The following is a 26990-nucleotide window of genomic DNA, read 5'->3' on the forward strand; positions in this document are numbered from 1 at the left end:
GTGAGCTAGATGAAAACATCAATAGACATCTCAACAAAATAAAAAAAAAAAAACATAGAAAGTAAAAGGTTTAATAAAAAGATATAAATTTTTTAAAAGATCAGAAATTTTCGAGCTGAAGAATGCGATGGATTAATGCAAAAAATGCAATAGAAATCAACAGCTGATATGATCAAATAGAAGAAAGAATCTGTGAACTTGAAGATAAGTCACTTGTATTTCATCAGAGGAGAAAATAGAAAAGAGAATGAAAAAGGATGAAGAAAGATTATTGGACATATGATACACCATCAGAAAAGCTAACTTTTGCATTATGAGTATTCCAGAAGGATAAGGAACAGATAAAGGGGCAGAAAACTTATTTAAAGAAATAATGGATTAAAACTTCCCAAATCTGGGGAAAGATATTGACATCCAGGTATATGAAGCTTAAAAGTCTCTAAATAGATTCAACTTTCAAGAAGCCTTGATGGGATATATTATAATCAAAGTGTCCAAAATCAAAGACAAAGAGAATTTTGAAAACAGCAAAGGAAGGTGGCTTATAACATACAATGAAAGCTTCCTTGGGCTAGCAACATATTTTTTTTTAGCAGAAATTTGGCAGTATAGGAAAGTGAGACAATATATTCAAAGTGCTAGAAGTTAACAAATTGTCAGTCAAAAATACTTTATCTGACAAAACTGTCCTTCAGAAATAAAGGAGATAAAGACATTCCCAGACAAATAATAAATGCCAAGGGGTTCACCACTATTGGACCTGCCCTATAAGAAATGCTACAGGGTATTATTCAGGCTGAAATAAAAGAATGTTAATTAGTACCATGAAAATATATGAAGTATAAAACTCACTAGTAAAGATAAGTATGTAGTCAAATTCAGTGCACTCTAATACTGTAACAGTGGTATGTAAATTTTGTTTGGGATGATGAAAATGTTTTGAAAATGAATAGTGGTGATGATGGTTTTGCAACACTGTTAATGCATTTGATGCCACTGAATTGAATAGTCAATAATTATTAAAATTGGAATTTTATATATACCACAATAAAAAACCAAAAAAAAACCTTGTAACTCTAGTATAAAGATTAAAAGCAAAAAGCACCCAAAATAACCATTAGCTGCAATAATTTGCTGAATACACAACATAAAAAAGATGTAAATTTTGACATCAAAAAATAAAATATGTGGAAGAGAAGGGTTAAAAGTGTAGTTTTGGGATGAGATAAAAAAGTTTTTAGATTAAAATAGACTGTTATAACCATATGATAGTTTCTGTAAGCCTCACTGTAACCACAAAGCAAAAACATATAGAGGCACAAAAGATAAAGAGAAAGGAATCCATGCATACTACTACGGAAAATTATCAAAATACAAAGTAAGACAGCAAAAGAAGATAAAAGGAACAGAGGATTTACAATACAGCCAGAAAACACTAAACAAAATGAAAATACTAAGTCTTTATCTTTCAATCATTACATTAAATTATATCGATTAACTTCTCTCATCTAACGACTTGGAGTGGCTGCATGGAAAAAAATAAGACAATACTCAACTATATGTTTCCAGTAAGAGTCTCACTTGAGCTTTAAGACCACATATAGAATGACAGTAAAAGGCTAGAAAAAATATTCTATGAAAATGAAAACCAAAATAAATCAGAGGTAGGAATATAAGTATCAGACAAAAAGACTTTGAGTTCAAAACTGTCACAAAAGACAAATAAGGCTATCATATAATTATAAAGGAGTACATTTATCATGAGGATAGAACAATTTAAGTATATATGTATCTAACATTTGAGTAACTAAATATATAAGACAAATATTAAAAGATCTGGAGGGATAAACAGCAATACAAAATAGTAGGGGGCTTCAATTCTCCACTTCCAGCGATAGATAGACTATCCAAACAGAAAACTAATAAGGAAATATTGGACTGGAACTATACTTTAGATGAAATAGATCTAACAAAGTTATTTAGAAGATTCTATCCAACAGCAACAGAATATACATTATTCTCAAGAGCACATGAAATGTTTTTTTCAGAATAGATCACATGTTAAGCCATCACACAAGTATTAAATTTAAGATTGAAATCATATGAAATACTGTTTTGACCACAATTATATAAAACTAGAACTCGATAGCTTAAGGAAAACTGGAAAATTCACAAATATGTGGATATTAGATAATACGCTTCTGAACAACCAAAGGACCTAAGAAGAAATCAGAAAAGGCCTTTGACACAATTCAACGCCCTTCATGCTAAAAAACTCAATAAATTCGGTATTGATGGACTGTATCTCAAAATAATAAAAGCTATTTATGACAAACTCACAGCCAATATCATACTGAATGGGCAAAAACTGGAAGCATTCCCTTTGAAAACTGGCACAAGACAGGGATACCCTCTCTCACCACTCCTATTCAACACAGTGTTGGAAGTTCTGGCTAGGGCAATCAGGCAAGAGAAAGAAAGGGTATTCAGATAGGAAAAGAAGAAGTCAAATTGTCCCTGTTTGCAGATGACACGATTGTATATTTAGAAAACCCCATTGTCGCAGCCCAAAATCTCCTTAAGCTGATAAGCAACTTCCGCAAAGTCTCAGAATACAAAATCAATGTGCAAAAATCACAAGCATTCTTATACACCAGTAACAGACAAACAGAGAGTCAAATCATGAATGAACTCCCATTCACAATAGCGTCAAAGAGAATAAAATACCTAGGAATCCAACTTACAAGGGATGTAAAGGACCTCTTCAAGGAGAACTACAAACCACTGCTCAGGGAAATAAAAGAGGATACAAGCAAATGGAAGAACATACCATGCTCATGGATAGGAAGAATCAATATTGTGAAAATGGCCATACTGCCCAAGGTAATTTATAGATTCAATGCCATCCACATGAAGCTACCAATGACTTTCTTCACAGAATTGGAAAAAACTGCTTTAAAGTTCATATGGAACCAAAAAGGACCCCACATTGTCAAGACAATCCTAAGTGAAAAGAACAAAGCTGGAGGCATCACGCTACCTGACTTCAGACTATACTACAAGGCTACAGTAACCAAAACAGCATGGTACTGGTACCAAAACAGAGATATAGACCAATGGAACAGAACAGAGCCCTCAAAAATAATACCACACATCTACAGCCATCTGATCTTTGGCAAACCTGACAAAAACAAGAAATGGGGAAAGGATTCCCTATTTAATAAATGGTGCTGGGAAAATTGGCTAGCCATAAGTAGAAAGCTGAAACTGGATCCTTTCCTTACTCCTTATACAAAAATGAATTCAAGATGGATTAGAGACTTAAATGTTAGACCTAAAACCATAAAAACCCTGGAAGAAAACCCAGGTAATACCATTCAGGACATAGGCATGGGCAAGGACTTCATGTCTAAAACACCAAAAGCAATGGCAACAAAAGCCAAAATTGACAAATGGGATTTAATTAAACTAAAGAGCTTCTGCACAGCAAAAGAAACTACCATCAGAGTGAACAGACAACCTACAGAATGGCAGAAAATTTTTGCAATCTACTCATCTGACAAAGGGCTCATATCCAGAACCTACAAAGAACTCAAACAAATTTACAAGAAAAAAACAACCTCATCAAAAAGTGGGCAAAGGATACGAACAGACACTTCTCAAAAGAAGGCATTCATACAGCCAACAGACACATGACAAAATGCTCATCATCACTCCCCATCAGAGAAAAGCAAATCAAAACCACAATGAGATACCATCTCACACCAGTTAGAATGGCAATCATTAAAAAATCAGGAAACAACAGGTGCTGGAGAGGATGTGGAGAAATAGGAACACTTTTACACTGTTAGTGGGACTCTAAACTAGTTCAACCATTGTGGAAAACAGTGTGGCGATTCCTCAAGGATCTAGAACTAGAATTTGATCCAGCCATCCTATTACTGGGGATATACCCAAAGGATTATAAGTCATGCTGCTATAAAGACACATGCACACGTATGTTTATTGCAGCACTATTCACAATAGCAAAGACTTGGAATCAACCCAAATGTCCATCAGTGACAGACTGGATTAAGAAAATGTGGCACATATACACCATGGAATACCATGCAGCCATAGAAAAGGATGACTCCACGTCCTTTGTAGGGACATGGATGCAGCTGGAAACCATCATTCTCAGCAAACTATCACAAGAACAGAAAACCAAACACTGCATGTTCTCACTTATAGGTGGGAATTGAACAATGAGATCGCTTAGACATAGGAAGGGAAACACCACACACCGAGGCCTATTGTGGGGGGGGGAGGGGTAGCATTAGGAGATATACCTAATGTAAATGACGAGTTAATGGGTGCAGCACACCAACATGGCACATGTGTACATATGTAACAAACCTGCACATTGTGCACAGGTACCCTAGAACTTAAAGTATAATAATAATAATAAGAAGAAGAATGGCGTGAACCCGGGAGGCGGAGCTTGCAGTGAGCTGAGATCCGGCCACTGCACTTCAGCCTGGGCGACAGAGCGAGACTCCGTCTCAAAAAAAAAAAAAAAAAAAAAAAAAAAACAGATAATAATAATAATAATAATAGTAATAATAATAAAGGAAATCAAATGGGAAATTTTTTAAAATTTTGAGAAAAACTGGGGTGGAAATATAACACATTAAAACTGGTGAGATGCAGAAAAGCAGTTCTAAGTGGGAAGTTTATAGTAATTAATACTTACATGAAGAAAAAAAAAGAATCTCAAATAAACATTCATCCTAATTTTACACCTCAAGAAAGTTGGAAAAGAACAAACTAAGTCCCACATTAGTAGGGAGAAGATAACAAAAATCAGAGCAGAAATAAATGAAATAGAGACTAGTAGAACAATAGAAAAAATTTAAAAACCAAGACCAGTTTTTTTGCAAAGGTAAACAAAATCAACAAATCTTCAGCTAGGCTGAAAAAAAAGGGAAGACTCAAATAAATAAAACTAGGAATGAAACAGGAGACATTATAACTGCTACCACAGAAATACAAAGGATGAGAGACTGAACGTTTTATGCCAACAAATTGGATACACTAAAATAAATGAATAATTCCAAGAAATATTTAACCTAGCAAGACTAAATTATGAAAAAACAGAAAATCAGAACAGATCAATCATAAGTAAGAATATTGAATCAATAATCAAAAATCTCCCAACAAAGAAAAGCCCTGATGGCTTCTCTGTTGCATTCCACCAAATATTTGAAGAATTGATATCAATTCTTCTCAAATTCTTCCAAAAAATTGAGGGGGAGGTAAAACTTCCAAATTCATTTAATGAGTCCAGCATTACTCTGCTATCAAAGCCAGACAAGAACACTGGAAAAAAAAAAAAAAAAGAAAAATACACGTTGATACCCAGATGATAATAGATGTAATATACCACATTACCAGAATAAAGTTTAGGCCGGGCGCGGTGGCTCAAGCCTGTAATCCCAGCACTTTGGGAGGCGGAGACGGGTGGATCACGAGGTCAGGAGATCGAGACCATCCTGGCTAACACGGTGAAACCCCGTCTCTACTAAATATTACAAAAAACTAGCCGGGCGAGGTGGCGGGTGCCTGTAGTCCCAGCTACTCGGGAGGCTGAGGCAGGAGAATGGCGTGAACCCGGGAGGCGGAGCTTGCAGTGAGCCGAGATCTGGCCACTGCACTCCAGCCTGGGCGACAGAGCAAGACTCCATCTCAAAAAAAAAAAAAAAAAAAAAAAAAAAAAAAAAAAAACAGAATAAAGTTTAAAAATTATTAATAAATGCAGAGAAAGCATTTGAAAAAATTCAATATTCTTTATACATCTCTCAAAAAATTAGTTACAGAAGGAATGTATCTCAACACAATAAAGGTCATAATGGAAAGCCCACAGCCAACATCATTATGAAATGGCAAAAAGCTAAAAGTGTTTTCTTTAAGGTCAAGGGACAAGACAAAAATGGCCACTAGGCAAAATAAATAAATACAATAAGTAAAAGACATCCACATCATATTGTAGAAAGGTAAATCATCTATGTTTGCTATGATATACTCTTCACCAAAAAAACTGTTAGAACTAACAAATGAATTCAGTAAACTTGTAGGATAAAAAGTTAATATACAAAGATCAGTAACATTTTTATATACAAGCAAAAACTATAAAAACAAGAAATTAAGAAAACAATTCCATTTACAATAGCTTCAAAAAGAATAAAATTATTTGGAATAAATTTAACCAACGAGGTGAATGATCTGTACACTGAAAACAGTAAACATTGATGAAAGCAATTGAAGAAGACATGAATAAATGAAAAGGTTTTCCATATTTATGGATTAAAAGAATTAATTTTATCAAAATATCCATACTACCAAAAGTGGTCTACAGATTCAATACAATCAATATCAAAATTCAAATGACAGTTTTCACAAAAATATTTTAAACATATTAAAATTTGCATGGAACCACAAAAGACCCTGAATATCTAAAGCAATCTTGAGCAAGAACAATGCTAGAAATATTATACTTCCTGATCCAAATTATATTAAAAAGCTATAGTAATCAAAATAGTATGATACAGACATAAAAACGCACAGACCAATGCCACAGAATAGAAAGCTCAGAAATAAGTCCTCACCTATATAGTCAACTAATTTTTGACAAAGGGTCTGAGAATGCACAATGAAAAATGTATAGTCTCTTCAAAAATGTTGGTGGAAAAACTAGATGTCCATATGCAAATAAATAAATAAAATAAATAAATAAATTTGATCCTCATCTTCTATACACAATAGTCAGCTCAAAATTCATGAAAGACTTAAACATAGTACCTTAAACTATAAAACTGTAAGAAAATATAGAGAAAAAGCTCTATGACATTGGTTTGGCAAAGATTTTTGGGGATATGACATTTAAAGCACAGGCAACAAAAACAAAAATAAACGAGTGGAACTGCATCAAACTAAAATGTTTCTGTGTCTCAAAGGAAACAATCAACAAAGTAAAAAACAAACCTACAGAAAGAAAGAAAATATTTGCAAATTATATATTGGTTGAGAGGTTAATATCCAAAATCTATAAGGACTGTATATAATTCAATAGCAATAAACAACAAGAACAACAACAAATAACCTGATTTTAAAATGTTCAAAGGACCTGTATGAACATTTTTCCAAAGAAGCCATACACATGGCCTGATATATGAAAAGGCGACTAACATCACTAGTCATTAGGGAAATGTAACTCAAAACCTCAGTGAAGTATCATCTCACACCTATTAGGATGACTGTTATCAAAAAGTCAAAAGATAAATAATTATTGCAAGGATGTGGAGAAAAGGGAACTCTTTGTTGGTGGGAATTTAAATTGGTGCAGCCATAATGAAAAATGGCTTGGAATTCCCTCAAAATAATTTAAAAAGAAATACCATATGACCCAGAAATCTCATTTCTGGGTGGATATCCAAAGGATATAAAATTACTGTCTCAGAGATCTGCACACCAATGTGTCACATGCACGAATCTGGAGGATATTGTGTTAAATGAAATAAGCCAGGCACAGAAAGACAAATACTGCTTCATCTCACTTATGTGGAATCTAAAATAGTCAAACTTAGAGAAACAGACAGTAGCATAGTGGTTGCTAGGGGAAACAGACCAGGGGAAATAGTTGCTGGTCGAATGCTACAAACTTTCAGTTTTAATAGGAATAGGATCTGGAGACCTATCATATGGCATAGTGACTATAGTTGGTCACGTATTATATACTTGAAATTTCCTAAGAGCAAACATTTTAAGTATTTTCACCACACACACAAAAGGTAACTGTGAAGTGATGGATATATTAATTTGATTGTGGGAATCATTTAACAATGTATATGTATATCAAAACATGTTGTACACCATAGGTATGTTCAACCTTTGTCAGTTTTACCTTAATAAAGTGGGGGGAGGAAAGATTATATCAGTTTGGTTTAAACCAATTTATTTTAATGAAAATGGAACTGAGGAGAAGTGTTCTGTGATTATTAAAGACTTTATTCGGATCTAACACACAGAGAACTCAGTAAATGAGCCTTCTGCTTTCTTCTTTTCCTTCTCATTCCATAACAGTTCCCAGCTTAGTAACATTGAAGTCTTCAGAACATGTTAGTTTACATGACCTACTGCTTTTGCTGAGCTCTTCTGCACAAGGAAGAGAAGCTTCAGGAATGAGCTTAAGTGACCAAAAGCCCCTTCCCAGGATTCAGCTGGGATCTGCAAACCATCAGAACTCTCCAGTAGGGGCTGTGAGCTAAAGCTTGGTCAAATCCAACTTTCCTAAACTTTCAAAGAGATGGTCTGCAGGACTGTAACTCAGAGTAATACTTTTACTGCTTAGGGAATCAATCACTTGCCTTTAAACGCTTTGCATAAAGATTAGTTACCAATGTACTTCTCTCATAGCCAAAAAATTTACAAGAGCATGGAATATAGCAAAGAAAATCTGATATGAGGAAGTGAAAAAAACCATGATTTCTCTGTTTCAGAAGTATCTGTTGTTATTACAGATTCAAAATAAGGTAAAAAAAATCTGGATCGTCCTCTCAGTTGAAGGCTTTTGTCATTGTGTTTACAGAAATTTAGCTGAGGAAAGTCTCTTAGAGGTATGTGGTCATGTGTAGCAAAAACAATACTGGGTATAATGTAATTACATGGTAACATCATGGTGCTCTTAACTAGCTAGCAGGGCATAATGATGCTTATTAATGGCACATAGGAAACATCGTGGCACAGAACAATGGGAGAAATGTTTTACAGTTTGACCTCAACAAAGAAAAGAAAGGGTTTCAAAATATCCACTTCATCAACTACACAGAGGACAGAGAGAATGTCACTTGTAAGAAGAACCAAAATTTACCAAAATTTGATGAGGTTAATATCCAAAATATATAAGGAATTTATACAACTGAATAGCAAGAAAACAAAAAACTGATTTACAAGCTGGTAGGTCTGCAGGGTCAAATAAAATAACAAAACCTTTCTCAAAAATCGACAGGAAAATCAGGAAGTCCATATTTTGTATAAGAATGATAGAAAGAAATGAAGCCTTCAAAAAGAGCACTCACAGTGAGTTTTGAGCACAGGCAGAGGCAAAGATTAAGGATTGGGTAAATATTATCACCAGAGACCTAAAATGTGATAACAAAGACTTACCACAAAAGGAAAAACTACAGACAGTAGAGGACTCACAGAACAGGATCAGCAACAAGGGAAACAAGGGAACATGAGGTATGGAGGTTTTCATACAAAGTCCATCCCTTACCCACCGAGGAGCAAGCAAAGATTCATTCCAATGTATGAATTGGAATAAGATTTTTAGTCATGGTGATTGTGACCAAGTTGATGAATAATAAAATAAAGAGCTAGTCGGGTCTCACTGGGGAAGGAGATCAGGCATTTGTATATGAGGGAGATTTCTGAAACTGCAATTCAATTCTAGAAGGATATCTAGTTGCAGTTTGTTGTTGTTGTTGTTTGTTTTTTGTGTTTTTTGTTTTGTTTTGTTTCTGAGACAGAGTATTATTCTGTCCCCCAGACTGGAGTGCAGTGATGCAGCCATGGCTCACTGCAACCTAGAACTTTCAGGCTCAGACAATCCTCCTACTTCAGCCTCCCAAGTAGCTGGGACTACAACCACATGCCACTACTCCTGGCTAATTTTTAAAAATGTTTTTGTAGAGATGAGGTCTAGCCATGTTGCCCAGGCTGGTCTTGAACCCCTGGACTCAAGCGATCCGCCCTCCTTGGCCTCCCAAAGTGCTGGGATTACAGATGTGAGCCATTGTGTTCCACCTAATGGCAGAAATTCTTAAATGAGCCCTATGGAGTTTTTGTGTATAGATGAGTCATCCCGTGAGCATACCTGAGTAACAATCAATATTATAAAAATGCTGTTTTCTAGTTTTGCAAATGAGGTATGTGAATTCAGTGCTAGAGATAAATTGCAGGGATCACAGAGAAGGTATCACCAGTGGTTTTCTTTCTCTAATCTTCCTTCATATTGAAGGAAGATGTTGAACAAATATTTTTAAACTATCTACTTGAAGTTGTACCAGGGCATTAGTCTGTCTGAGATACCTATGTGTCTCTGGGTAGTCCATGGAAAATACAAACTGCTCTCAGTGCAAAACTCAGGTTGAGTCACTCTCAAAAAACACTTGATCATTGTCATGAAGATTTTTATATTAAAAATTTCTTAGAGGTCTTGCTTAGATCCCGTCCAGTGTGATCAGTAACCCTGATTAGCAGAGTTAGAGTTCTAGCACCCAAAAAAAGACAACTCAGATAAAAAGCACTATTTACAGACTGTTTCCTTCTGGATAAGTTATAACTTTCATTTGCATTTCATAACACTAAACATACCGGCAGTGATTCTATTAATCATGTTCTTTTAAAAAGGATAAATATTTTGATAATATCTTATCTAGAGGAGGGAAATATCTAGTATATCTGATAGCCAATCTATACAACCTGTTTCCAATATCTAGTTGATAAAAGATGTCAGTAATACATTATTTGTTTCTACAAAGGCTTTGGTAAACATATTGCTATGAGCCTATATGGTATGTGTGTGTGTGTGTACATGTGCAGCACTATACATTGTAAAAGAACATGAACTTGCATACAGGATTATATGTTACAGAACAATGCCCTAAATAATTAAAAATAACACAATATTGTATTATGCTTAACATGATAGTGTATTTCAAGTTACTGTAATCTTCATAGGCCATCCTTTTGTATATAACCAGTGGGAAACTCACTTACTCTCAGGTGGACTTATCACCCCACTTTGACAGGATTTCTGCCCTCTGTGTGCCAGGCTTCCCAAATGACGAGAATATGGCCATCTCTATGAATTACCTCTTCAGATAGCTAGAAAGTTTCTACGAGGCATATATATGAAACTGCCTCAAAAGCTCCAAAAGAGGAGAAGGACTAAAATAAATCTTGGCTGAAATGTAACCAGGTAAACACAGAGATGCTCCAAGGAATCAACACTAGGAAAAATAGAAGTGCAAGTTCTATTCTCCACTTACGAGAATGAGTGGAAAATAGAGCTTGCACTTCTATGAGAAGCTTAATCTTTTCTCCAGTCTCATGCTTATGATCAATGAATGCAGTCGTAGAAAGACATTAGCTTTCCCTACCCCTAGCCCACATGGCCTGAATGTCACAGTATCTCCAAGTTACTGTCCTCAGTGGGAAACAGGTAATTCAATGTCACCTACTTCATGGATTTCTAAAAATGAGAATAATAATTGCGTCTCTATTTACATAAAGAGTTCATTAGATTAGACGCCATTCCCAGAAAGAAGAAAAGCCCACAGTCCTGTGGTGTGAGGAAGCAGGCAAGTGCTGAGCTCCGCTCCGTATTGCTTTGCTCAGCTCTGTTCCTCAGATGACTTTTTCTGTTGAGGGAATTTTAAGTCTTACGTTTCACTAGGAAATTTGTAATCCCATGAGAGGAAACAAACTGCAGTGGTTTAAGAGAGCATTCCGAAATTAGACTGACCAGTTCAAATCCAAGCCCCACTACATCCTAGTTGTTTGACCTGGAACATTTACTTAACTTCAATTTCCCTACCTCTAAAATGTAGATACTCTTAGCATCTGCCTCTTAGCATTCATATGAAAATTAAATAAAATTGTCCATATAAAATGTTTTGTACAGTACTGAGCACATACGAGAAATGCAGTATGTTAATTGCTTTAATTATTTTCAACTAGGCAATGGGTTTTATATTTTTATACTCAGTTTTTAACAATGATTTGAAAATTCCAATAATGAAAAATCTGCGGGTCAGGTGCGGCGGCTCACGCCTGTAATCCCAGCACTTTGGGAGGCTGAGATGGGTGGATCACCTGAGGTCAGGAGTTCGAGGCCAGTCTGGCCAACATGGTGAAATCCTGTCTCTACTAAAAATAGAAAAATTAGCCGGGCATGGTTGTGCACACCTGTAATCGTAGCTACTCGGGAGGCTGAGGCAGGAGAATCGCTTGAACCCAGGAGGCGGAGGTTGCAGTGAGCCGAGATTGCGCCATTGCACTCCAGCCTGGACAACAAGAGCGAAGCTCCATCTAAAAAGAAAAAAAAAAAAAAAAAACAAAACAAAACACGATTTTTAAAAATTATTGTTACCTTTTCCTCCATCCAGTAGCTTTTGGGCCAAAAAAAAAAAAAGAAGAAAACCCCCAAAACACCTAAATTTGAAATCAGGTTTGAGACTGCACCAATCTTTTTCAGGAGGAATGAGCACCAATAAATAGCACATACTTTTTTTATACTATTTTGTTTAATGCTGGTTTTTGACCTAAGTATAAGAAAAGATTACTTAGTTTTCATTCATGAATGTTTACTTTCTAAATATACTTTAGATGTTATGTCCTCAGTGTAGTCTGGATTTTTTTTCCCATTCGAAATAGCATTCACCTTCAAAGCCTGCATGTGAGACACCAGTTTTGTTTAATTTATTGGAATATTTATTTCATAGTCATTCCCATTTTGTTCGACAACTGCATATAATGTAAAGGATAGAAAAGAAAAATCTGTTTCCTTTATAAAGTGCAAAAGCAAGTCATGGCATCAACAGCTTTTCATCGTTTTGAAAATGGCTTGTTTACATTACTCTTGTCTGATACAGGCGGAAAGGTATTCAGGTTTAAAAAATAGTTGTTTTTGCTTCAAAGAAAGGGGATTATATAACTATTTGTGATATGATTAATTAACCTGATCTGAGGATACTTTTTGATAAGGAGAGAAATAGTAATGTTGCAAAAGGCAAGATCTAGGAAATGTCAAGGCACAAGGGATGCTCCCTTCTGAGTCCTTTCTCCTTGGGGGAGGATCCTACATTTTTGCCCGTAAGAGAAAATAGTATTGTCATTCTTATATATTAGATAACCTAGCCTTTGAGTTATTGAGCACAATATTTCCTATGCAATACGCATGTATGTATCTGAGTGTGATATGATTTGCCATGACTGGCACAATTCTTCAGTTGAGATGTGTTATTAAAAAACATAGAGTGGCCATTTCTCGTTATTGGCAGTTGACATTGATAGCGTACTATGGTTGGAAATTTTGGTAAACTCACTGGAATAAATCCCTAAATGCTGGTAGACTTTAAAATTGACATTTACAGAACCTGAGATCACTTCTGCTACACTGTAAAAGCCCAGCAAAATGCATCAATTACAGAATAACTCGTTTAAAAAGTCCTTTGCCAAGCAAATTTCCCCATCTGCTACCCAGCCAACAAGCTGTGTGTAGCCATCATTACTGCCAGCTGCCAGACTAGGGTGTGTCACATCACCTCTTTTCAAAGTGAGAGGAGTGTCACAGCAGCTGGAGATCCTTTGCTTGGTGCTGGCATCATGAAACTCTGCCCTCTCAGCTCCTCACCCCTGTGGTCATTCCTATGGTGATTTGGAGGCTTGCCCATCAGACAATCAACCTGGCTCAGCTGCTTAGGCACTGAAAGGCTGAGTGAACCCAGAACCTTCCATTCCATGCCAGTGTCTTGGATTTCACTCATTTTTCTAATTCATCTATTAGATGTGTATTTATTAGGTACAAAGTACTCTTCTAGGCATTTGGAGCATTAACAATCAATAAAATAGAAGAAAAAAAGTACTGCTTTCATAGAGCTTATATTCTAGTGAACTGACATTTCAATAGTTTCTCTTGATAATCAGGGCATGTATTGGATCGAATTTGAATGAGAACTTTTAAAATATATGAATAGCAAGATCCCTTACAGACTATACAAAAACCTTTTGCTATAAAGTTTGGGAATACTTTGCTTGCTTTTAATTTTGTAATAGTATTAGATCTATAACAGAGCAGCAAAAATAATAGAGATGTCCTGTATCCCTTTTATCCAGCTTCCTTAAATGTTAACATCTTACATAACCATAGTAGAGTTATCAAAGCTAAGAAATTAACTCTAGCACAATACTATGAAATAAACTATAGACTTCATTTCTATTTTACAAGCTTTTCCACTAATGGCTGTTTTATTTCTGTGCCGGGATCCCACATAGCATTTCTTTGTCATATCTCCTTGGCCTCCTCCAATCTATGACAATTCTAATCTTTCTTTGTCTTTCATGACCTTGACCTTTTGAAGAGTACTGGCCACATATTTTAATAGAATGCCTCTTAATGTTGTTTTCATGGTAGTTTCTCAAGATTAGTTTGAGTTATGCACTTTAAAGAAAAATACTCAAAAGTCATGTGGCCTTCCCACTTCATCTTATTAGAGGGGTGCATGTTGCCAGTATATCTTCTTATTGGTGATGTTAACCTTGATTACTTGAATAAGGGCTTATCTGACAGTTTTTTCCATTGCAAACTGACTATATTTCCCTTTGAAATTAGTAAGTGTTTTGGAGGGAATGTTTTGAGAACATGCAAATATCTTGCTCTTCCAAAACTTTTACCCACCAATTTTACCATTTATTGGTGGATTTTTTTTTTCAGGAATTATTACTATGGCATACTAAGGATGATTTTCTATGTCACTTGTCCCTTTTTATATATTAATTAGAAATGTTTGGTAAGGAAAGGCTATCTCTTATCTGTCAATTATTTATTTGTCAATTTATTTAATAATTTAAATCACTATAGATTTATATATATTTATTTTATTCTTTGGTTTATAATGTTATTATTTTACAAAAATTGTTCCAATTTTGGCCTTTGAAGGCTCTTCCAGATTGGCCCTTGTGTCTGTTGGGCCTTTTGGGTAGGTCAGTGTCTCCTTAATGTAGATAGAAATGAGGAAGATTTACTTCTATTGATTCTGTTTGCTTATTTTACATCTGCTTGGACATTTTATTTTTAAAGAAACTTTTTAATACATATTTTAAAAATTGCTAAAACGTATACAAAGGATACAACATGAAACGTGTATTAAAGAAAGCCAAGCTACTCCACTAATATGTGACTGTTTGATCTCTCCCAATTTAATCAGGAATTATGACTAAGACTGGGAGAAAATGCTCCCTAACAGCATACTGTTCAGTGATTGAGAATATACCAAAGCAAAGGCATCATCTAATCAAATATGGACAGCTGAGCAGATATATTCAATCACAACATATTGTAATATTTCCCACATTCCCATAGTATCTTAGCTGTTATAATTAAGGCATGAAGACTGACCATCTCTTTGTTCTGTTTTAAGAATTATATTCCTCTGTTCACAAGTTGAACTATATTATTTACATATTTTTAAAATTTTAAAATCTATGAGTCTTATAAATAGAATAAAATTTGTTTTAAACTCTTAATTTCCTTCAGTTCCATCATGTTGCCATGAATGACAGGAATGACAGGATATCATTCTTCTTTATGGCTGAATAGTATTCCACTGTGCATATATATATATATGTGATATATATATGTGTGTGTGTGATATATATACATGTGATATATATATATATATATATATATATATATATATATATATATCACATTTTCTCTATCGATTTATTTGTTTTTGGACACTTTGCTTTCTTCCATATCGTGGTTATTGTGAATAGTGCTACAGTAAACATGGGGTGCAGATAGGACATTATGTTAAGTGAATTAAACCAGGAACAGAAAATTAAGCACTGCAAGTTCTCACTTATATATGGAAGCCAAAAAATATTGATTTCATAGAATCAAAAAGTAGAACAAAGGATACTAGAGGCTGGGAAGGGTAGAGGGAAAGGAAAGATAGGGAGAGATTTGTTAAAGGATACCAAATTACAGCTAGGTAGGAGGAATAGATTCTAGTGTTCCATACCACTGTGGGATGACAATATTAATAATAATATATAGTTCCAAATAACTGGAAGGAGAATATTGAATTTGCCCAGCACAAAGAAATGACAAAACTTTGAGATGTTGGATGTACCAGTTACCCTGATCTGATCACTATACATTATATGTATCAAAAACCACTATATACCCCATAAATATGTACAATCATTACTTGTCCCTTAAAAATAAAATTTAAAAAGTCTTAATTTCAATGTCCTGTCACATAAGTACTCTAAGAGATTTTTTTCTATTTATTACTATTTTCTTGAGGCTATAACATCATAACTTTGGTAAAAGAAGCTTTTGGACAAAATAAAATCACTTTTAAGAAATGCTCTATCATGGATGCTCTAACAGTTAGAAGCCGTTATCCTAAGTGAATCACAGGAACAGAAAACGAAATACTGCATGTTCTCACTTAAAAATGCGAGCTAAGCAATGGGTACTCATGGACATAAAAATGGCAACCACAGACACTGGGAACTGCAAGAAGGGGGATGGAGGGAGGGAGGCAAGGATTTAAAAGCTAACTATTGGGTACTATGCTCAGTACCTGGGCGATGGGATGAATCATGCCCCAAACCTCAGCATCACACAATATACCAGCTAGCAAACCTGCATGTGTACCCCTGAATCTAAAATAAAATTAGAAACTAATAGAAAAAGAAATGCATGGAAAGGATCCCAAATCTTTGTTGCTTAGATGATGATTTCTCTGCACCAGCACACAGAGACTCATGCCATCAGGAACACTTGACAGATGTTGTGTTGTTCTCATGCTATGCTGCTGTAACCACTGGCCTCCCACTGTGCCCTGGGCAGTACAGCACAGATAGCACCTGCAAAGGTACAGAAGCCAGGGCTCGTGGGAACACCTATCAGCTGAGAAGAGTCACAATCTCACTCGATGTAATTAAGATGGCATAGATTTCAAGCAGTAATTGGTTTATTCTAATAGCTCCCAGTCTGTATTATCCTTTGTTCCCCTCCCGCAGACTATTTCTCCCTAATCTAGTACATCTCACCCTCAGCTTCCAGATCCTTGAAAAGGGAAACTTTGTGTTTTTTTTTTTTTCTTCTCTGCCCTAGGATCCCTAAACCCCTCTCTGCTTCCTGCCTTATCCACTTTGAAACTCTTCCACTATCCTTCCTAACATGGCTGATAGCAGTGCACTGTCTACCACACACATCTCGACAGCTTGGTCCTTGGTTAACATCCTCATTTTCTTATTATCTTATATTTAGAATAAGAACTTGTCACCATCTTAGACCAGATTCATCTCATTCTCTTCTGATTTTTATATTGATGTCTTTTTCTAATATGCTAATTATCTAATCCTTCTCACTCTCATTAACCTAATTCTGTGTACTCTTAAAATTTATATTTGAAAGATCCATAAGAGGATCTCAAGATCCTTAAGAAGCATTTCTTTATTCATTGCCTCACCCCCATCTCCTCACCTCCATCTCTCTCTCTCTCTCTCTTTCTCTCACACACACACACATATACACACACAAACACAATCTTTTCTTTTTTTTACAACTCTGACGCCTAATCCAATTAAGTCACTTTCATGACTTGCAACACAACCTCTATTAGGAAATATTGTCCCCTTTCCCCATCCCATCAATTAAATATAACTTATGTTTCCTAGATTTTTAAACTCTTCTAGATTCAAATAGGCTGACAACTTTCAAATTTACCTAGAACTCTTTCAAGTATTTGGGATAGGGGAGTTTATTTTCACCACAAATGTGATAATGGTTGTCTTCCCCATGTGAACCTCTAAAAGGTTCTGAAAGTTTAGTATAGTACAATAGCTTCCATTAACGATTTATTATCATTATGAAGGTATGCAAACCTTATTTGAACAAAATTCCATGTTCACTCTTTTAAGATTAAAGTATTAGTTTTTCCTTATGGGAAAATTTTTCATGTTCTATATGTTCATTCTTCATATTACATTCTTCCAATTTTTAGCAAACTATTTGATGCAGCTTTCCTCTTTGATTTTATTTACTTACTAGAACAAATTTAGAGCCAAGGATTGCAAACATTGCAACAAACTCAAGAATAGCATTCACATTTCTGCATGAAAATCTGAGGTCTTAAACATAATTTCTTTTAAGTGAGGGAGATTTCCACTTAAAGAGAATTAAATGCAAGGGCACAATAAAATATTGAGGAACACAAATGTTATAACTCTACAAATGCAAAGAGAAGGTGGGAGAAGACATCAGTGGTGTGGAAGTTTCAATAAATCTTTGAAAAAACTGAAAGGTGATGGAGAAATTATAGTTGATTAAACAAGACACATTCACAGGAAGCCAAAGCTTAAAGGGTGTGCAGAGGGGAAAGAAATGATACGAGAGTCAGCTGTTCATATGGAATACAGAGAGGTGATGGGAAGCAAAAGGTATGGGGACATGGGGTGAGAAATGCTGTGGAAAATTGGATGATTTGGATGTCTGTATTTGAAAAACTTATCAAACATCCCTCAGCCCCATAACTCAGAATGCCAGGCAGATAGCTGTAGGTCATTTAGGATGTTAAGCAGGATAGTCTTAGGACTCAGGGACAGTAGAGCTGATGAAGGAAAGAGATAACTCAAAGACTGAAAACTGAGTACAGGGCATTCTGTGAAGGTAAAACCTAGGAACCTATCATTTCCCAACTGTAAATAATTTACTCTTCTCAGCCAAGCAGTTGTTGGAGTCAGCAGGTTGATGGAGATTGAAGTCCAGGAACAAAGACCTGGACTTTTTAAGCAGCTCCTTGGAGAAAGCTCATGAAGGACTGTCTCAGTTCTGGATTCAATGGGGGACCTGACATCCCATGTCAGAAAGTCCACGCTAAACACAGCACATGGCAGGCTTCTAATGGCTCCTCAGAGAGAAGGCCATCAATCCACACAACTGTAATAGATGGGACTGGAAACTGTAGAGAAAACACTGAACAAGGGACCAAGTCCTCTCAATTCTCAAACCTGCAAACAAACATAAACAAGCAAACATACAAGACAAGGATGACAAAGATTGCCTCTTGTTGTCTAAACAAGGGATTATTATATTGGCTAATTCTGTACACCAGTCCCTAGAAGCAAAAACCAGTGTAATGTCAACATTTAAGATAACTCAGAGACTCAACCTGACAATGTGAGCCCCAGTTATTACACAAAGAGTAATAACTCACCTAAGTAGTCAAAGTGCCACACAAACAACAATAAAACAACAGCAAAAAACCAGAACTCTCATAAGAAGCGCCTGGGATCAGCACACAACTTGAATAAAAAAAAAAAAAAAAGAGAGAATTTAATGAAATTCGGATCAGTGTAATTCCAAGGCCTTCACTTCAACAGACTGTGGTGGACAGATTTTTAGGTGGCCATCATGATTCCTGCTTTTTAGTGATTGCTATTCCTTCCTCTTCTGTGTGGGTAGAACCTGTGATTTGCTTCTAACCAGTAGAAAACAGCAAAGGTGATGACATGTATGTGACTGCGTTACCCAAGGTTGAAGTGCCCATTTCTCTGCCATTTCTCTCACCCTTACTGAGTGTGAGGAGGAAAGCAGCCCTGTTGGGGAACCCCACATGGCGAGGAACTGCAGGTGACCTCTGAGAGCTGGGAATGACCTGTGACCAACAGAAACTAAAAGCTCCCAGTTCTACAGTCACAAGGAACGTAATGCTGCCAGCAACCATGAAAGCAGGGAAGTGGCTAATTCCCCATTCAAGCTCCAGATGATACTGCAGCCCTGGGTGTTCCACCTTGATTGCAGGCTTGTGAGACCCTAAAGCAGAGGATTCAGCTATGCCATGCCCAGGCTCCTGAGCCACAGGAACTGTGAGATAATTAATTTGTATTTGGGCCTCCAAGTTCTTGGAAATATTCTTATGCAGCAATAGATAACTAATGCATAGATCTCAATGTGATCTGATGTTTGCAATTCGCAATTTGCACAGTCATGCCTGGTAACCCTGGGTGGAAAGGAGGAGGGGGACAAGATGAAAACAGATACAGGCAAAAAAAGAAAAGACTTTATAAAAATATTTTATACAGTCCCATTTGTATTAAAATTATGTATATTCATTAATAATTGGAAAATATGTTATTAAGTGAAAAGCAGATGGTGTAGTAATGAATATATTCAGTAATTCTTTTTCATTAAAACTAAACACAATCAAGCACATCACAATTTTCCATATGGGTAAATGCATTTATAGATTATTGTGCATTCTTTGGCTCCATGACTATTAGCTCTTTATAGCACAAGTATTCTGCCTTTGCAAACAAATCTCTAGTTTCATATATGATGAAAATTTCTGAAGAATTTGTTTCAAAATCGAAGATGCAGTGGTATTTTAGGGTTTAGTTTTCACACAACAGTATGGCTCTATGCTCCTCAGTTTTCTTCGTAAAATGTGCTTCATTAAATATTATTTTTCTATTGGTTGCTCAAGTTGATCCTCTACTCATTACCCTTCTGCTTTCCCTGTCATTAACAACACTTGCAATCTAAGACAGATGCAATTTAAATAGGCTGCCAATTACCTTTAATTTTCAAAGTGAGATGATGATTGAATTGTGAATTTTTTGTTCAATTTTAATCCCCTGGATTTGGAGAAGTTAATGATTCATTTTGATAACTTGCATTATTTCTTATTTATCATCCTTCAAAGCACTTCATGAATAGGCTGTTCATTTAACTCATCTTTTACAAAGGTATTAGCATTTTTACTCTCTTTTATAAATAATCTTGAAATGACATTTTATATCAAAGCAATTCTTGGAAAATCACAGTAGGATAAAACAAAAGAAGGGTCTCAATAAGATGAAAGCATTTTCGTAATAGATATGTTTCTAGATTTTTGAGTTCACAGATCATTAGGTTTGTAATCATGACTGCTCTCTGGAAAAAAGAAAGGAAGGTTTATATGTATTTTTTAAACAAACATAGAAAAATAATTTTACAATTTTTCAATAGCGTTGAAATATTTTTGCTATTCAGAATATAGACTCATATCATTCATTAGTTCATCTATCCACTAGCTTTACCACACATTTACAATCATGTATATGTATAATAAACGTATACATGACTTGCAACTAAGGCATATGTGACTTTAAAATGTTTGCTGGTTTTAGGTCTTTAGGTGTTAATTATTCATTCATTTGGCAAATTAGGCAACACTGCATTAGTTGAAAACTATGCAATACTGAGTAAGAAAAACAAAATATTCCTTTATCCCATGGAGCACACAATGTATAAAAGAAAGAGTTTTATGGAAGAATCGTACCAATAATTAACCTGTCACAAATATCATAAGAGCTATTAAGATACATCTGTTGCCCTAAGTTGACATGTGGGAGAGACTTAGGAAGGTGGGTCAGGGGTTCCTTGAAAAAGTGAAGAGTGAGCTGACTCTGAAGGCAGAGCAGGATGACCCTAGTGAAAGTGTTTGGGGAGTGTTCCAGGATGGAGGAAAATCCTGTGCAAAGTCTTGGAATGAGAAGGAGCCTGACAGGTTGGAGGCACAGGAGATCTGTCTGTAGCGCTGAGAGTGAAAGAAAACAGGGAAGACTTGAGCTGAAGGGGCTACAGGGACAAGATCAGGACTTCTGCAACAGGGTTGCCTTGGAAGTCACCTGGGTAGTGCAGGCCATGCAGACCCAGTCAAGGAGGACCTCTAGGGCAGGACTTGTGCACTAGCATAAAGTGCCCCAGAGATTCCCAAGTCCATCCAGTGTTCAGAGATGCTTCACTCAACCAGGCAGGACCCTCATCCATGTTTGGATTCTAGTTATTTTCCTAAGAACAATGTGTTTTTATTAAAACATAACAAGTTCAGATTTGGGGGTTGAGAATAACATTTAAGCTACTATGTGGAAAATATATTAATGGCTCATGATATAGTGGATGCAAAGAGAAGCAGGAGACTATTGGAATCACCCCCAAGAGGAGGAAATAATGAGATGGCTAGAGTACTGAAGAAATAAAATGAAATAAAAAAGTAATTTTTTTTTTTTTTTTTTTTTTTTTTTTTTTTTAAACGGAGTCTCGCTCTGTCGCCCAGGCTGGAGTGCAGTGGCCGGATCTCAGCTCACTGCAAGCTCCGCCTCCCGGGTTTACGCCATTCTCCTGCCTCAGCCTCCCGAGTAGCTGGGACTACAGGCGCCCGCCACCTCGCCCGGCTAGTTTTTTGTATTTTTTAGTAGAGACGGGGTTTCACCGTGTTAGCCAGGATGGTCTCGATCTCCTGACCTCGTGATCCGCCCGTCTCGGCCTCCCAAAGTGCTGGGATTACAGGCTTGAGCCACCGCGCCCGGCCCTAAAAAAGTAATTTAAATACTGCATTTTGACTGGGCACAGTGGATCATGCCTGTAATCCCAGCACTTTGGAAGGCTGAGGCGGGAGGACTCCTTGAGATCAGGAGTTTGAGACCAGTCTGGGCAACATGGCAAAACCTTGTCTCTACAAAAAGTATAAAACTTAGCTGGGTGTGGTGGTGTGCACCTGTAATGCCAGCTACTTGGGAGGCTGAGATGAGAGGATCACTTGAGCCTTGAGGCAGAGGTTGCAGTGAGCTGAGATCCAACCATTGCACTCTAGCCTGGGTGACAGAGTAACAACAGTTTTTTTACTTTGTTTCATGTGAGATTAAAAAACGTTTAAATAATTGTAATGGGTTTATCGGAGATATTACTCCAGTCTTTATGCATCCAGTGTTGCTGTTGAAAAGTCATACTCTTGTTCATTTTTAGGTGATTCCCTTTTTCTCTTCAGAAAATTTTAGAATATTCGCTTTTATGTTTTCAAGTCACAGTACAATGTGCTTAGCTGAAGTTTTAATATTTTTAATTTTATATAATTTTTTCCTAATTTATCCTGTTTGGCACTGTATGAATTTCTTCAGCCAGAAGAAATTCGTTCTTTAATTAAATATCTTTCCTTAATTCTAGGAAATTCTGGTTAATTATTTTTTCAACTCTTCCCTCCTTTTTGTAAGATTATATTAAATAATGCTGATGCTGCTACTTCTAATTTCTCACTCTTTCTGTCTCTCACTCTGTAATAAGTATGTTTTTAAACATATATACACTTTACATAAATATATACATATGTGTTTTATATAGGTACATAAAATATACACACATATATAAACATATATACATATATGTAAACATATATACATAATATGTGTGTCTTTAACATTTGTTTCCTGCTTTTCATTATTTTTATCCCTTGTTGATTCATTCTGAGAGTTCTTCAACTTGAGCCTACAGTTTAAATCATTTTCAGTGGTTTACATTCTTCTATTGTACCCATCCATTGTGTTCTCTATTTCAATAACAATAGATTTCATCCTAATATCTCCAACTGGATCCTCTCTGTAATTGCTTGCTATTTCATCATGTTTCCAATATCTCTTCCTATTTCTCTGAGAATAGTATGCTATTTTGAATATCTGTTCTGTGCATTCCAAGAGTTGGTTTTCCAGTATAAGTTGTTTATTTATAGTGTGGCTTTTTTTGCCTGTTGTGCTCTGGCTTCATAAGTGTGTTGAGTGCTAATATTGCTTTGGAGAAGGAAAAGAAAAAGAGCAAAAGTTTAGGTTTTGCTTTGTGCTCTTAAAAATGCCCTAGATGTGCATAAGAGGTGTGCACCTTAAGACCTATAATTTTGTAATCTGGGTTCTGCCATTCCCTGTTCATCCATCTACCTCCACTCTCAGTTCCCCTGCACCCCCCAACCAGTCTAGTCACCAGAACTCTTTCCAGGACTTCAGCCCTGCTCTTCTGGGGCAGCTGCTTGTAACAGTCAATGGGTTGCGCTGTTCAGAGGCCAGCTAGGCAATCAGGACTCCTCGCATAAGGCTCCCAATTTAAGCTCACATGTGGCACTTCCTTGTGTTCTCTCTTATCCTCATCTGCTGCTATTGCTTTCTTGTCCAGTACCAAATAGATGGAAAATAATCTAGGACTTTGGATTTCAAGGCAGTAGCATGGGCCTAGCCTGGGTAAAGAAATGAATGCAATTAGAATACTCTTCTCTTGCGACCCCCGCTGGAATTCAGGCCACAATTCCCCAGCTATGCCAATGCTCCTACACCACTAGGAGTTTACTCTCAGTCTTCTCAAGGTTTCCTCTCGGCTTCTTAGTAATTTACTGATTAGAGTTCTAAGATCTATCAGCCTCCCTTCTTCTGCTCTGCAACCTCCACTGTTAGTTATATGAGTTAACAGCCATCAGAGCTTACCATTTCCTTATCGAATGATCCCTAGTAATTTAGAATCTCTTCTTATCTTTTACCAAGACCTTTTATCAATATATGCACATGATTAATTTGCCCATTAACTTCTTCCACAATTAATTTTCAATCTTCAGAAAATTCTCCTTCTTTTTCTGGACTATTTCTAAATACCTTCTCCCTGATTGCTTTACTTTTAGAAGACTGTAACCACTATGATAGACTTCCCAAGCATAAAAGCATTACATTTCTTATAAAATTACACTGCTATCAATTTTTCTTATAGTTCCAGTTTTTACCTCATGTGTTTAGATGCTCTGACATGTTTTGCACAAAAGTTTATGACTTTATGTGGTATTTGAAAATATTATTTTTATGTAATACGAAATCTTGAATTTAATACTGTGACTATACTTACAATATTTGTCTAATAAATCTTTTCCTATTTGCTTTATATTTTACTTTATTTTATTTTTTAGATATATCTCAGGTATAGATTAAATATTTTTAAAGATATTACATAATCTTTCACTTTTATGGAGGAGTTCAAGCTTCCTATATTTCTATATTTATTAACATAATATACTTAGTTTTACTTTTGCCATGTTTTCCTAATTTTGTTTATATTTCTTTATTTTTTTATATTTTATTGTCATTTTGTTTTGTCTTTTGCCATATGGATCTTTTTATTTGCTAGCGATTCAGCAATTTGAGCATTATATGTTATACTTTTAATTAATTGTGAATTTTTAAATAAGGATTTTCCTATTAAATAAAGGAAAACTATAAGGTGATTAACATATCTTTATTCCTCTTATAGTACAAGCTCCCAGTAGTTTTAATATAATATGGATTTTGTTTTAAACCACTATTCCTTGTTACATTCTACATCCTCTCCTTGAGCAGCATTTTTTAGCATTAGTAATCTTTTCGGATTTAAATTACAACAATGATTTCATCATCTCAGTTTTTAGCTGGTATGAATGCCAATTGCCAACTGTTTTATGCTATGACTTTTTTATTCTTGATATTCATATCAAATCAAGATGCTAACCTTGATTTTCAGGGTTGTAAGCATTAGAGATTCTCTAGTTGAAATGAAAATATAGATTTGGCACAAAGTAATCATTGAATAAAACTAATAATTGTATTTATAGTCTTACGTTTTGGAGTGCATGAGAAGATTTTTTTTTTTTTTCCTGAGGCAGAGTCTCACTCTGTTGTCCAGGCTGGAGTGCAGTGGCACGATCTCGGCTCACGACCACCTCTGCCTCCCGGGTTCAAGCGATTCTCCTGCCTCAGCCTCCTAAGTAGCTGGGACTACAGGTGCCCGCCACCACGCCCTGCTAATTTTTGTATTTTTAGTAGAGACAGGGTTTCACTATGTTGGCCAGGCTGGTATTGAACTCCTGACCTCGTGATCCTCCCGTCTTGGCCTCCTTGGGAGATTATAGGCATGAGCCTATATACTTACTTACTTACTTACTATATACTTACTTAAAATGTCTTCTCGGCTGGGCATGAGTCACCATGTGCCCAGCTGAGAAGACATTTTAAGTAAGTAAAATAGTTATTATTCAAAAACTATTAATGACATTATTTGTAATTCATCACATCAAAAATACATCTTCTGTAAGTTTTTTCCCAAGTAAAATTCACAGTAGAATTTCTGTATCCTTGCACAGATAAACGTTTTTTTCTGTCATCTGAATGCACACATTTGATTAAGTGTAATAGATTTGTAGCATATTTTTAAAAATTGCACATTTTTATCTTGAATTTGTTTCTGTGCTTAGTTTTTTAGAAGAGAAATATAGGTTACCTCATTTTATCACCATTATAGCATGTTTTCTCTCCTCATTCCCCTTCCTCTTTCTTTTCCCTTCCTCTTTCTTCTCTTCCTTCCTCTCTCATCTGGTTGCCTCTAGAACTTTTTCTTTGATGTAGTTTATGCTTTCATCTAGATGTAAATATATTTCTATCAACTGTGCCTGGGATATGGTTGATCCATTCTGGCAATACCTGCATCAGTGAGCCTTTGATTATCATTTCTTTTCAATTATCTTTTTTGTTGCACTTGTTTCAATATTAGAAACCATGATCAAGACCCAGAAACCAAAGTCAGACTCCTATCTTCTCTATCCTCCAAATCCATCATCTTTTCTATAATCACATCCTGCACCTGTCTTTGTATTCTACATTCCTGGAAAAATTTTCAGAACAATTTCTGGTCAGTGTTCAGATTTTCTGTTATCACAATAGTGTCCTTTATTGTATCTAAATAATTACTTAAACTTTGAAGTGACATTATTTTTTAATGATTTTTTTGGCCTATTTGTATCTACTCCTATTTTATATATTTCTTCCTGCTTCTCTCATCAGTTTCCTCCCCCACCACTGATTATAGGTGTTTTCATTCAGTTGCCAACATGTAAAAACCAATTTCTTAGAAATTTCATATTCTAGCTTTTTTGGAAGTAAGAGCTCTGACAACACTGTATCTCACATCCCACCTGTAACCATTGGCTGAGGCCTCCCTCTTTAGCTAGAACATTTTCTCTCCAATTTGTCACTGACTCCCCACTCCTAGACACTATGTTTGAGTTGTATTTTATTATTATACTTGTGAGTTTTTTCTTAAGCTAGTGCTAAATAGAAAATAAAATATTTTTATCTTATTTTGGACTCAAATTTCCATCAAAAGAGAGGAGAGGGGGATGAAAGACAGAGTGAGGAGCTGCTTACTTAAGAAATAAATGATAATGGATGTTTTCTTCTGTGGATGTGAAGAATGGTCCTTCATGGATCCTATGCAAGCAAAAACTATCTGTGCCTAAAGAGCATGTGTTCAGACATCTTTATAAAACAAATAAAGA

This window comes from Chlorocebus sabaeus, chromosome 10 (assembly GCF_047675955.1).
Source record: "Chlorocebus sabaeus isolate Y175 chromosome 10, mChlSab1.0.hap1, whole genome shotgun sequence".
In the NCBI taxonomy this organism is placed as follows: domain Eukaryota; kingdom Metazoa; phylum Chordata; class Mammalia; order Primates; family Cercopithecidae; genus Chlorocebus; species Chlorocebus sabaeus.